At 52.0% G+C, this 12,813-nt stretch overlaps 1 protein-coding gene across 2 annotated transcripts in view; it reads left to right on the top strand.

Moving 5' to 3' along the window:
• The first annotated feature begins 349 nt into the window (after nucleotides 1-349).
• LOC144945614 (chemokine-like protein TAFA-2) overlaps nucleotides 350-12,813 on the top strand; it is a 91,208-nt gene continuing 78,744 nt past the window's right edge. Inside the window, exon 1 of one of the 2 annotated variants that reach the window (XM_078874142.1) lies at nucleotides 350-840. The gene's annotated coding sequence lies outside the window, so the exon portion shown is untranslated. Of the gene's footprint in view, nucleotides 841-1,504; nucleotides 2,084-12,813 lie in introns of those variants that run through there. The other variant, XM_078874141.1, reaches the window with a different exon arrangement.

The raw sequence follows: 12,813 nt of genomic DNA, 5'->3' as shown, positions 1-12,813 counted from the left end.
CGTCACTGGTGTGTTTTTTTTTAGTTTTTCCGTGAGCGAGAATCAAACTCTCTCTCTCACACACATCCCCACTGTGAATAATATACACCCGGGGTTGTCTCGCTCTCTCGAATCTCAGCACCCATTGAGTGGCACGTCAGATTAATTCTTCATTCAGATCACGTTTCCCCCCCCACCACCACCACCTTTGCGTGATAGCAGACACACGCGCGCGCACGCACACACACGGACGCACACACACAGACACACACGGACGCACACACACAGACACACACAGACGCACACACACGAACGAACACGCTCTTACTGCCGACAATTCCGTCACCGCTCGCAACTGCGAGTTGCGAGAGAGAGAGAGCGCGAGAGAGGGCGAGCGGAGAGCCGTGCGTTAAGGCGGCAGTCCTGGGATGTTGGTGCTGCTCGCGAGTTGATGGTTCGCACGCACTGCTGCTATTCTATTAGCACTAAACGACTGCTACTTCTAATATCATCGTTGTTGTAATACGCCTAAACGTTAATAAGCAAACAACAACAACAACAACAAAAAGACATGAAAAACTAGCGGGAGATCTTCATGGAGGACATGCGACTGGAGCAATTATTTTATCATCTCATCTCTGGGTGTTGCTGCTGCTGCTGCTTAATGATCAACCTTGCTGACGGCTCCGGCTGCTGCTGCTGCTGCTGATGGTGATGGCAGTGCAGAAGATGTTGATGGTGGTGGCGGTGGTGATAAAGTTTCCATTCTCTGGATTTGCGATGAATGGAAAGTGATTTGGGGCGATTCTCCGGAACCTGCGCTCAACCTGGCTGACTAACCCAGGCGCATCGAGGACCGGGGTAGGTATAAGCCACGCGTTTCACACACTACAGACACGCGCACATCGCTTGTAGACTGTATACGTGTAGCGTGCCTACACGTGTGCTCTAGATACGTATAGACCCGTACGCGTGCCATGCATAGACTGTGTACGTGCAGTCTACGTCGACTGTATTGTGAGTGGGTTTAAGACTCGTTGGGGTTGGCTCGAGTGGTAGGTAGGGGCGAGAATTTATTTTCGCAGCTGATAGCGTGGTGCCTTGTTCTTCGCGGGTATCACGTTCGGTGAGCACAGGTTGTTAGGCGTGTTGATTGGTGGGTATAGCGGGGCATGATTGCCGTAGAGCGAAATCGGTGGGCGGTTGTACGAAGGTGGCTTAATGCGCGTTGTGTGTGCACGGCGCTTTGCCAATGCACGACCGCATGAAAGCGTCTCCGAGCGGGCTCAGATATCGCTCGACGCTGACGTTCACCGCGGCTCAGGGATTCGAACTCAACGGGTTCGTCTGCCGATTGCGCTAACCACAGCGCCACCGCTCCGCCACATGGGGGGATGGCTGGGAGACATTACAACTTGTCTCTCCCCCGCCCGCCCGCCCCCCATTACTCTCCCCTCCTTCACCACCACCACCACAGTTGACATCACAGCACGCCTCCTGGCACCACACCCCGCGACGGGCAGACAACATCGACGCAGGCAACCCTCCACCACCTCCTCCTCCTCATCCTCTTCCGATGCGCGCGCGCGCGCGCATCACCGGCATACATCCGTGTCTTTAAGCAAGCGAGCATATTATGAGCGTGCTCTCCGTCGTTTTTAAACCTGGAACATAACAAAAAAATGATACTATTAGTTGTATAATCAATAGAGCTTTCGTGAATCAGTAGCAGCGAGAGAGAGAGAGCGAGAGAGTGTGTGTAGGAGTATTCGAGTTTTCACAGCACGATCCGTTTTTCATTCACTCATTGTTTTTGGATCTAGGCGGGATAGCGATATAGCCCCTCGGGCTGGGGAATTGCTAGGGGTGTGTGTGTGTGTGTGTACATACATATGGTGTGTAGATAGGGTTGGCTGGCTGGCTCTGCGTGTTGAAGAGCGAGGCGAGCGGCATGGAGGACGGGTTACCAGCGGGTCGCCTAGCGAGTTAAAACGACGTCGTGTCAAGTTTGCGTCCGGCTCATGTCTCGTCTGGGTCTTTGGCCGTGCGGGAAACGTGCCGTTCGGAGGGACTCTTTCAGTGGCCGGAGCGTACTGCTTGGAGGGTAAGTTGCTAACCTGATGCGTTACATGCACCGCTCACTGTGTGTGTGTGGGGAGCGGTGGTGTAGCGGTTAGCGCGCTGCGCTACGAACCTGGTGACCTGGGTCGATTCAGCCTCAAATGAGTACCTGGTGCGGTGTGTAAACATCGCCACCGGGGAGACAAAGGCGACCGGGCGTGGTGTTGGCCACCCACCCCCTCGTGTGCCGTGCCGGCCTTTATAGATGCTCGCTAACAGCACTTGCCCCTACAGTCTGCTAAGGCTATACGGGGGATCTTTGTCTTTGTTTTGGGCAAAGCTATAGAGGACCCAGCTGATTTGACGAACGTTAAGTGTCGTTTGCCTATGACTGGTGCTGAATGGATGTGGCAAGCCCAATCCATCTCGCCTTATAGCGTCCTCGTGATAAGTGCTGTATTCTTGTGACATGATATGGATACACGTAGGGGGTACATTGCAACAATATAGGATTATTATGGATAGGCTCACTTTGTAATCTAGTGGTAGTGCCTTAGGCCGATAATCCCTACTCGCAAGGCAGCCTTCAAAGCAGCGTTCTGGAACATATATAGAGCACCTGGTGCGGTGTGTAAACATCGCCACTAGGGAGACAAAGGCGGTCGGGCGTGGTGCTGGCCACCCACCCCCTCGTGTGCCGTGCCGGCCTTGATAGGTGCTCGCAAACAGCACTTTAGCACTTTGCGCCAACAGTCTGCTCGGGTTTTATTGGTGGTGATCGTTGTCTGTGACCGAGGCGATATATTCCACGTGTCGGGATCGATTCGGGCGGGATCTGTCCGCATTCGTCGAGCGGGAGAGATATCCACGCGCCCGTCACACCACATCCACAAAGAAGTCGCTCGTTACGGCCCTGGCTTAGAGTCGCGTGCCATTTCATTCAGGCGACCAAAACGAGCCGGAAAATCATCAGTGACAGGGTTACCTACGCCCCGTTAAAACGCACGCATCGGGCTGCAGGTACATGTCCAATCCACTGCTGGATGAGGCTGCCTACAAAGATCCCCCATATAGCCTTAACAGACTGTAGGGGCAAGTGCTGTTAGCGAGCACCTATGAAGGCTGGAACGGTACACGAGGGCGTGGGTGGCCAGCACCACGCCCGACGCCTTTGTCTCCCTAGTGGCAATGTTTACACACCGCACCAGGTACTCATTTGAGGCTGAGTCGACCTAGGGGAGGCCCGGGACCGGTTCAGATAAGCGTCACTGGTGTTGGCCGTGAGCGGGAATCGAACCCGTGTCGTCGGGTTCATAGCGCAGCGCGCTAACCGCTACACTACCGCTCCCCACGAGGCTGCCTACACACCCACACACACAGCGCGTACGCGTCGTACGGGGGCCATGCGGTCCATGCTTCACCACGCACGTCAGCTCGGGGTTCGTGAGGCCGGGGGGGGAGCACAGAAGTTGAGTACAACAGACGCCGTCGACTGCACCGCCCTCTGCCGCTCTGAGCGTGGTGAGACGATGCGCGAACAAAGGAAGGAAGGAAGGCAGTCGCCCATCCGAGCGACTGTCCGGACGCAACCTTTGCCCAGCTTCCGAAATCTTGCCCGGATGGCTCTCGAAAGCGAAGGATCCCTGGCGATGTTGTGCCCATGGGCGCGCGCGCGCGTGCGTGTGTGCATGTGCGTGTGTGTCTGTGTGTGTGTGCGTGTGTGTCTGTGTGCGTGTGTGTGCGTGCGTGTGTGTGCGCGTGTGTGTGTGTGTGCGTGTGTGCGCGTGTGCGTTCGTGTGTGTGCGTGTGCGTGCGTGTGCGTGTGTGCGTGTGTGTCTGTGTGTGTGCGTGCGTGTGCGCGTGCGTGTGTGTGCGTGCGTGTGTGCGTATGTGCGTGTGCATGTGTGCATGTGTGCGTGCGTGTGCGTGTGTGCGCGTGCGCGCGTGCGTGCGTCGTGACACGAGCCGCGTGGTGACCGCGCCACTCGCCCGTCAGTGCGAGGAGGCGCCTGGGCACAAACGACAGCTCTCGTCGGGGTTCCCAGCACGCAGCAGTCGCGCCGTGCCGAGCCCCGTGCCGAGCCCCGTGCCGAGCGGGGTGAGCGCCCTGGCGCTGCTGAACCCCCGGCGGCCACACGAGTTCGATTCCCGTGCCGCGCACGCCTCTCATCAGCGGCGAGTGCTACCTCAACCGATCCCGGGGACGAACACCCCCCACACCCCTCTAGTTCACCAGTTCCGCGCTGACCAGCGTGCTGAAGTATGGTCAAATAGCTCCCCCACACACGCACCCACATACTCAACTCCCCCACCCCCACGACTCTCACGCGCGGCTTGGGGCCTGCCTTAATCCAGCAGTGGATTGAGCAAGGGCTGTCTGCACGGCGCGGGGGAGAGTCTATGCAGCACGCGTCTCTGATGAGTGGCATCAGAATCGGCAGCATCGGTCAGCCGTGATCCCATATCCACTGCTGTATTGAAATCTTTGCCAAGCCGCCGCTGTCTCTCGCGATCCCGCGATGGGAATAATAATTCAGCGTTCCATCTCCGCGGATGGATTTTGTGTTGCTGCTGATGTTGTTGTTGTTGTTTGTTCTCTCGGACGCGTTGCGGTTTGTTGTTGTTGTTGTTGAAATGTTGCGTCTGGGGCTCGTCACCTTGTCACTTTCATTCTCGGCCATGTGGGACCATCACCCTCGCTCGTCTGGATGTTTGTCCCTTCCCAAGCCCCACCCCGCACCACCACCACCACTGCCTAATCCGCGTGTTCCTGACTCTCAATGTAATCCAAGCGTGTGTGTGTGTGGCTTCCACAGTGTGTGTGTGTCTTCCACAGTGTGTGTGTGTGTCATGCACAGTGTGTGTGTGTCATGCACAGTATGTGTGTGTCATGCACAGTGTGTGTGTGTCATCCACAGTGTGTGTGTGTCATCCACAGTGTGTGTGTGTCATCCACAGTGTGTGTGTGTCATGCACAGTGTGTGTGTGTCATCCACAGTGTGTGTGTGTCATGCACAGTGTGTGTGTGTCTTCCACAGTGTGTGTGTGTGTCATCCACAGTGTGTGTGTGTCATGCACAGTGTGTGTGTGTGTGTCATGCACAGTGTGTGTGTGTCATGCACAGTGTGTGTGTGTGTCATGCACAGTGTGTGTGTGTCATCCACAGTGTGTGTGTGTCATGCACAGTGTGTGTGTGTCATCCACAGTGTGTGTGTGTGTCATGCACAGTGTGTGTGTGTGTGTGTGTCATCCACAGTGTGTGTGTGTCATGCACAGTGTGTGTGTGTGTGTCATGCACAGTGTGTGTGTGGCATCCACAGTCTGTGTGTGTCATGCACAGTGTGTGTGTGTGTGTCATGCACAGTGTGAGTGTGTGTCATGCACAGTGTGTGTGTCATCCACAGTGTGTGTGTCATCCACAGTGTGTGTGTGTGTCTTACACAGTGTGTGTGTGTCATGCACAGTGTGTGTGTGTGTCATGCACAGTGTGTGTGTGCCATCCACAGTGTGTGTGTGTCATGCACAGTGTGTGTGTCATCCACAGTGTGTGTGTCATGCACAGTGTGTGTGTCATCCACAGTGTGTGTGTGTCATGCACAGTGTGAGTGTCATCCACAGTGTGTGTGTCATGCACAGTGTGTGTGTGTGTCATGCACAGTGTGTGTGTCATGCACAGTGTGTGTGTCATCCACAGTGTGTGTGTCATCCACAGTGTGTGTGTCATGCACAGTGTGTGTGTGTCATGCACAGTGTGTGTGTCATCCACAGTGTGTGTGTCATCCACAGTGTGTGTGTGTGTCATCCACAGTGTGTGTGTGTCATGCACAGTGTGTGTGTCATGCACAGTGTGTGTGTGTCATGCACAGTGTGTGTGTCATCCACAGTGTGTGTGTGTCATGCACAGTGTGTGTGTCATCCACAGTGTGTGTGTGTCATGCACAGTGTGTGTGTCATCCACAGTGTGTGTGTGTCGGGCGTGGTGCTGGTCACCCACCCCCTCGTGTACCGTTCCGGCCTTCATAGGTGCTCGCTAACAGCACTTGCCCCTACAGTCTGTTAAGGCTATACGGGGGATCTTTGTCTTTGTTCTCTGTATGTGTGTGTCTGTATGTGTGTGTCTGTATGTGTCTGTTTGTATGTGTGTGTTTGTATGTATGTGTGTGTCTGCATGTGTGTGTGTCTGTATGTATGTGTGCGTATGTGTGGGTGAGCGGGAGTGTTGAAACGGTTCGGGCGCTGTGCTACGAACCTGGCGACCCGGGTTCGATTCTCGCTCACGGCCAACACCGGTGACGATTATCTGAACCGGTCCCGGGCCTCTACTTTTGTCGGCTCAGCCTCAAATGAGTAGCTCGTTGCGGTGTGGAGTAAACATCGCCACTGGGGAGACAAAGGCGGCCGGGCGTGCTGCTGGCCACCCACCCCCTCGTGTGCCGTGTCGGCCTTCACAGGTGCTACTCGCTAACAGCACTTGCCCCAACAGTATGTTAAAGGCTATAGGGGGGATCTTTGTGTGTTTTATGGGGAGGGGTGGCGCAGTGGTTAGCGCGCTGCACTGCGAAACACCGCGCGACCTCGGTTCGACTCACCCGGCCACGGAAGATTAATTCATTATTATCAACGGCTGTATGTGTGTGTCTGAATGTATTATTAATTAATTATCAATGACTCAATTATTCATTAAGAACGAGCGGCGAATATCTGTCTGAACCGCTCATTGGGGCTGCTTCAGGTCTGCTCGGCAGTAAACGAGCTTTGTAAACATCAGCACCGGGGGAGACAAAGGCGGTCGGGTGTGGTGCTGACCCAACACACACCACCACCACCACGGCCCTGTGCGCCGGAACGACCTTCACATGTGCTCGGCTAATAGGACTTGCCCTTCCAGCCCGTGTCGGCTACACGGGCAATCTTTGTGTATATTTGATCTTGAAATAAAATGCTGCGTTTCCACAGCGTGCGTTCTTGCACCGTGGGTTGCTGTCACTGGCGGTGCGTCGCATTTTGAGACTGGAAAGTGCATAGCGGCCACATTGCGAGCGGGTTTCGCCAGATACACCTCCAATGAAGCTGTTGGTAGGTTTAAAGTTTTCGTGACTGCAGGGATCCATACTCTTTGTGGTTCTTTCGGTAAAGTCACGTAGAAAGAGAAAATAATAAATTAAATAATAGCGTACGACGTTTCGATTGCAACACAAGCAGTCGTCATCAGGTACAAATGAAATAAAAGAAACACCTAGTAAATTTAGAAATATAATGCGACACAACACAGATAGTCGGCTAACATAACAGTCAACACCCTACCTGGTTGATTACGTTCTTCCAAAGATTGCTACATTTAAGAGAGAGATTAAACACAGAACGGGAGACACGTAGACAGACACGTAAGCAGAGAGAGATAACACGGAGTTTTCTATTTGTTACGATGTTTTTTTTTATTTTGCCAAAGTGGCCTCGGGTTGACGTGAGCCCGATTGGTAAGGGGTTAATCTGTTCCTTCACAGCCTAGATAATTGTTGGAAAGCCCCCCCCCCGCCCTCCACATCGCATGCGGTATAGCCAGCATGGGTGAGTGTATATACAGCAACGCTTGCGAGTACATGACTAATCAGCTTCACGAGCCATGGTTGATCCACTGCTGGATTAAGGGCCTCCGTAATCAACCGCCGCTGGCTTCTGACATTCATGCCAAGTGATAATCAGTGCAGCACCAGCACATCCAGCTGATTGAATCGCTCCATCTCCGCGGTGGGTGTCCTCTCGGACGCGTTTGGATCATTTAGAGACAGTGGTTCGTCTGCTTAACCTGGGGGTGAACGCTGCACCCCCTGTGGGTGACGAGATGCCCTTTCTGTTGCGTGCGAGACGTGGCCACATTTGTCTGGAAGGTCGAACATCGAAAACACAAATTAAGTACGGGGCACGTTCGTACAATTGCTTTGTTTTAACACATCGATGTATTTATTAACATTTTACAATTTTTGTTACGGTTGATAGCAAAAAGGCTGCAGTAAAGGTTAAGAACCACTGATGTAGACGATTTGGCCGCTGTAAATTTCCACGCGATAAGCCGCCTTCGTTGAGCTATCATTTGTGGCCAGGTGGGTTCTGAAACAAAAGAAGCAGCTAATAGCTCAGTGAGCCTTACGTGGTGAAATAAAAAAAAAACGGTTTTATTTGTATATATTTTTAAGTGATTTGTTTACCTTTCCTATACTTTTTCGCTCCTACCGTGTTTTTAGTTCGTGTTGTTTGTTGTTGCAATGTTCTCACCCGCTCCTCCTGGGACGTCTGTGGAAATAAACAAGAGCTTTATAGCTTATCGGATTCCTCCAATATAAAATACATATCCTGATTCTGTTCCATCACTTGGCTGCCACGAGGCTTGGCCATTGGCCAGAAATTCCTTCCATACACGACGAGCCGTGCCCTAGATCCACTCCGACACTGCTGTGATCAATAATTAACCTTCTTGCAGTGACTGCCGCACTATTGCACCGGTCATTCATGATACAGCACTCGCATCAATTCCCTACAATGTTCGCGTCGTATAGTCACGTGCGCGGCATGTGTTCAGCGTAACTCGTGTCTATACAACACTCCTCACGCGCGTATTGCATATGAATGCTGCGTTGACCTTGCATGTAAACGTACACTGATGGACAATGTTGGGTGTGCATGGAAACTTAGCTCTGTGCAAATCCACACATTGTGGCTACAACGCGATGTAAGGGGTTGAGTGGGGAGCGGTGGCGCAATGGTTAGCGCACTTTGTCTGCGAACCTCCACCACCCGAGTTCGAGTCCCGCTTCCGGCCAATAATAGTGGCATGTATCCTCACCAGGTCTGGGCCTCCTCTCGGTCGACTCAGCCTTAAACGAGTACCGAGTGCAGTGTGTGTTAACGTCAGCACTGGGTAGACAAAGGTGGCTGGGTATGGTGCTGGCCACCCCACCCCCCTCGTGTGCCGTCCCGTCCTTAACAGCACTTGGCCCCAGCAGGCTGTTGAGGCTATACGGGGGACCTTTGCCTTGGCTATGGAGAGCGGTGGCGCAGTGGTTAGACTGCGCCGCTAGCTCCCACCCACATGGGTTGCACGCCCGGCTACGGACAACGTCAGTGTCGAGTGATCCACACCGACCCGAGTGAAGTATGGTCAACAACCCCCCCCCCATGACCGAAACGGCCTGGGGAAGGCTTCATCCAGCAGTGGATCGACCCAGCGCTGTTACAGTATTTTATGTTTTCTTCATGTTGAGAATAGAGTATTAATGTTTAATGTTACAATCCGCTCTCTGAGTAGGCTGTTGATTATGTAACCTGTGAATGAGTAGCTATCCGAGTTCTTATTTTTTTAAACGTGTCCCATATTATTCACATTAACGATGTATTAATAAAAACCCGGTAGAGGAGGGTGGTACGACACCCAGTCTCCAGGTAGGTAGGTGCATTGTGAGTAGGTAAGTGCTTTGTGGGTAGGTAGGTGCATTGTGGGTATGGAGGTGCTTTGTGGGTAGGTAGGTGCATTGTGGGTAGGTAGGTGCATTGTGGGTATGGAGGTGCTTTGTGGGTAGGTAGGTGCTTTGTGGGTAGGTAGGTGCATTGTGGGTAGGTAGGTGCTTTGTGGGTAGGTAGGTGCTTTGTGGGTAGGTAGGTGCATTGTGGGTAGGTAAGTGCATTGTGGGTAGGGAGGTGCATTGTGGGTAGGTAGGTGCTTTGTGGATAGGTAGGTGCATTGTGGGTAGGTAGGTGCTTTGTGGGTAGGTAGGTGCTTTGTGGGTAGGTAGGTGCATTGTGGGTAGATAGGTGCATTGTGGGTAGGTAGGTGCATTGTGGGTAGGTAGGTGCTTTGTGGGTAGGTAGGTGCATTGTGGGTAGGTAGGTGCTTTGTGGGTAGGTAGGTGCTTTGTGGGTAGGTAGGTGCATTGTGGGTAGGTAGGTGCTTTGTGGGTAGGTAGGTGCTTTGTGGGTAGGGAGGTGCATTGTGGGTAGGGAGGTGCTTTGTGGGTAGGTAGGTGCTTTGTGGGTAGGTAGGTGCATTGTGGGTAGGTAAGTGCTTTGTGGGTAGGTAGGTGCATTGTGGGTAGGTAGGTGCTTTGTGGGTAGGTAGGTGCATTGTGGGTAGGTAGGTGCTTTGTGGGTAGGTAGGTGCATTGTGGGTAGGTAGGTGCTTTGTGGGTAGGTAGGTGCTTTGTGGGTAGGTAGGTGCTTTGTGGGTAGGTAGGTGCATTGTGGGTAGGTAGGTGCATTGTGGGTAGGGAGGTGCATTGTGGGTAGGTAGGTGCATTGTGGGTAGGGAGGTGCTGTGTGGGTAGGTAGGCGCTTAGTGGGTAGGTAGGTGCATTGTGGGTAGGGAGGTGCATTGTGGGTAGAGGAGGGTGGTACGACAAGCGTTGTTTCTCGCACAATCTGACTCAGTCGTCGATGAAAAACACACAACGTGCGTTGTGAACGCGTGCATCTGGGTTTGTATGTACGGTGAACTTCTTTCGCACCGTACGTAGCCAACCGTGCCAATCGGGAGGGTGCGGTTACAAGGCGGCACGCGTGTGATCTATGTAGGCACGTTGGTTGCCTATATGGGATTGTGTACTTAGTACGTGTGTGCATGGTTAGTGGGGAGCGGTGGTGTAGTGGTTAGCGCGTTGCGCTATGAACCCAGCGACCCGAATTCGATTCCCGCTCACGGCCAATACCAGTGACGATTATTTGAACCGGTCCTGGGTCTCCCTTAGGTCGACTCAGCCCCAAATGCGTGCCTGGTGCGATGTGTAAACATCGCCACTCGGGAGACAAAGGCGGTCGGGCGTGGCGTTGACCACCCCCTCGTGTGCCGTTCCGGCCTGCATAGGTGCTACTCGCTAACAGCACTTGCACCAACAGTCTGGGGAATCTTCGTCTTTGGTTAGTAATGTACACGTCTGTTTGTGTTTTGTGCGCCATGCAGACCTAAACCAGACAGACAGGTTTGACTCATGCATACAACGGGGGGGGCGAGCGGGGGGTTCGATTTATTTTCCTTTTCATCATCGCTGTCAACTTTACACACGCACACATTTGTTGTCTAAATAGAACGTGGTCATAGAATATGTACGTTAAGTTGAATTCAACTGAACACACATTTGATACAGCACCACCACCATCATCATTAGCCATGGTTAATCCACTGCTGGCTGAAGGCCTTTCCTCTCCAATCCGCTCTCATCTCTCACGGTCCCGCGATGTCCTCATCCACAAAGCACCTACCTACCCACAATGCATCTACCTACCCACAAAGCACTTACCTACCCACAATGCACCTACTTACTCACAAAGCACCTATCCACCCACAAGGCACCTACCTACCCACAAGACACCACCCTACCCACAAAGCACCTACCTACCCACAATGCACCTACCTACCCACAAGGCACCTCTCTACCCACAATGCACCTGCCTACCCACAAGGCACCTGCCTACCCACAAGGTACCTGCCTACCCACAAGGCACCTGCCTACCCACAAGGCACCTGCCTACCCACAAGGCACCTGCCTACCCACAAGGCACCTGCCTACCCACCTGCTGCAAGCGAGTGACCTTACAGCGTGACCTAGAAGTAAGGACACACGGGGTTATTTAATTTGTCATAACAAATCACAAAGGGTTTCGATTTAAAGCTTTCGTGACTGCAGGGATTCATCTTCTTGGTTCTTTCGGTAAAGTCACGTAGAAGGGAAGTAATAAAATAATAAAAATAAAACATAATAAAACAATTCTCACGACGTTTCGGCCACAACGCAAGCAGCCGTCCTCAGGCGAAGAATGAAACACCACCAAGCTTGGAGCGTATATTTAAGCTGGGTTAGAGGGGGGGGGAGGTGGGAAGAAGAGCGCCTAGACAAAATAATAAATTCCTCTTGATATGCAAATTATTTTGTCTAGGCGCTCTTCTTCCCACCTCCCCCCCTCTAACCCAGCTTAAATATACGCTCCAAGCTTGGTGGTGTTTCATTCTTCGCCTGAGGACGGCTGCTTGCGTTGTGGCCGAAACGTCGTGAGAATTGTTTTATTATGTTTTATTTTTATTATTTTATTACTTCCCTTCTACGTGACTTTACCGAAAGAACCAAGAAGATCACAAAGGGTTATTTCGTGGATTTTAGCAAATGTTCAAACTGATGTCAATTAACATGAACGCGCGCGTGAATTCTCTTTTGAAATTACATTTTAAAATGTTTTTTTTTGGTATATTCCTCTTTAAAGATTGCAGCTGTGGAAATATTTGAACGTATTTCATCAAATTTCTGTTTTGTCTCAAAATTAATTCGGGGTGTTCAAGGTCGAGTTTTGTCAACGTCAGCTGAAAATGAGGTAATGACAGGAGTTCAAATATTTAAGAATAAACAATTACAAGATTTTGTGTGTATGTATGTTGAACTTCTTTCGCACTGCTCGTAGCCAACCGCGCTCATCGCAGGTGCGGGGCTTAACATACATGAAATAACCACGTGTGTCCCGATGTTTGGGCCACCCTGCGTATGTTGTGTACACATCATTATATAATCCAGGCGGTGAACCCCGAGATACCTTTGCGAGCAGTGAGCTCTTCCTGTTCATCAGAATGTAGATGGATTTGAATACCTGAATGTATTATTTATTTTTAAGATGCGAGCCCACCAAATACGAATTAAGAAATGCAGTACATACATATTAGACGTATCCTGTGTAGTCCTTACAGTAGTGGATTTCCCCCTTCCGTGTGTATCATTATGACCCCCTCATGGATTAAAATGC

The sequence above is a fragment of the Lampetra fluviatilis genome, chromosome 38, assembly GCF_964198595.1.
Source record: "Lampetra fluviatilis chromosome 38, kcLamFluv1.1, whole genome shotgun sequence".
Classification (NCBI taxonomy): domain Eukaryota; kingdom Metazoa; phylum Chordata; class Hyperoartia; order Petromyzontiformes; family Petromyzontidae; genus Lampetra; species Lampetra fluviatilis.
The sequence above is the reverse complement of the archived record's forward strand: the minus strand, read 5'-3'. Positions and strand labels throughout refer to the sequence as shown.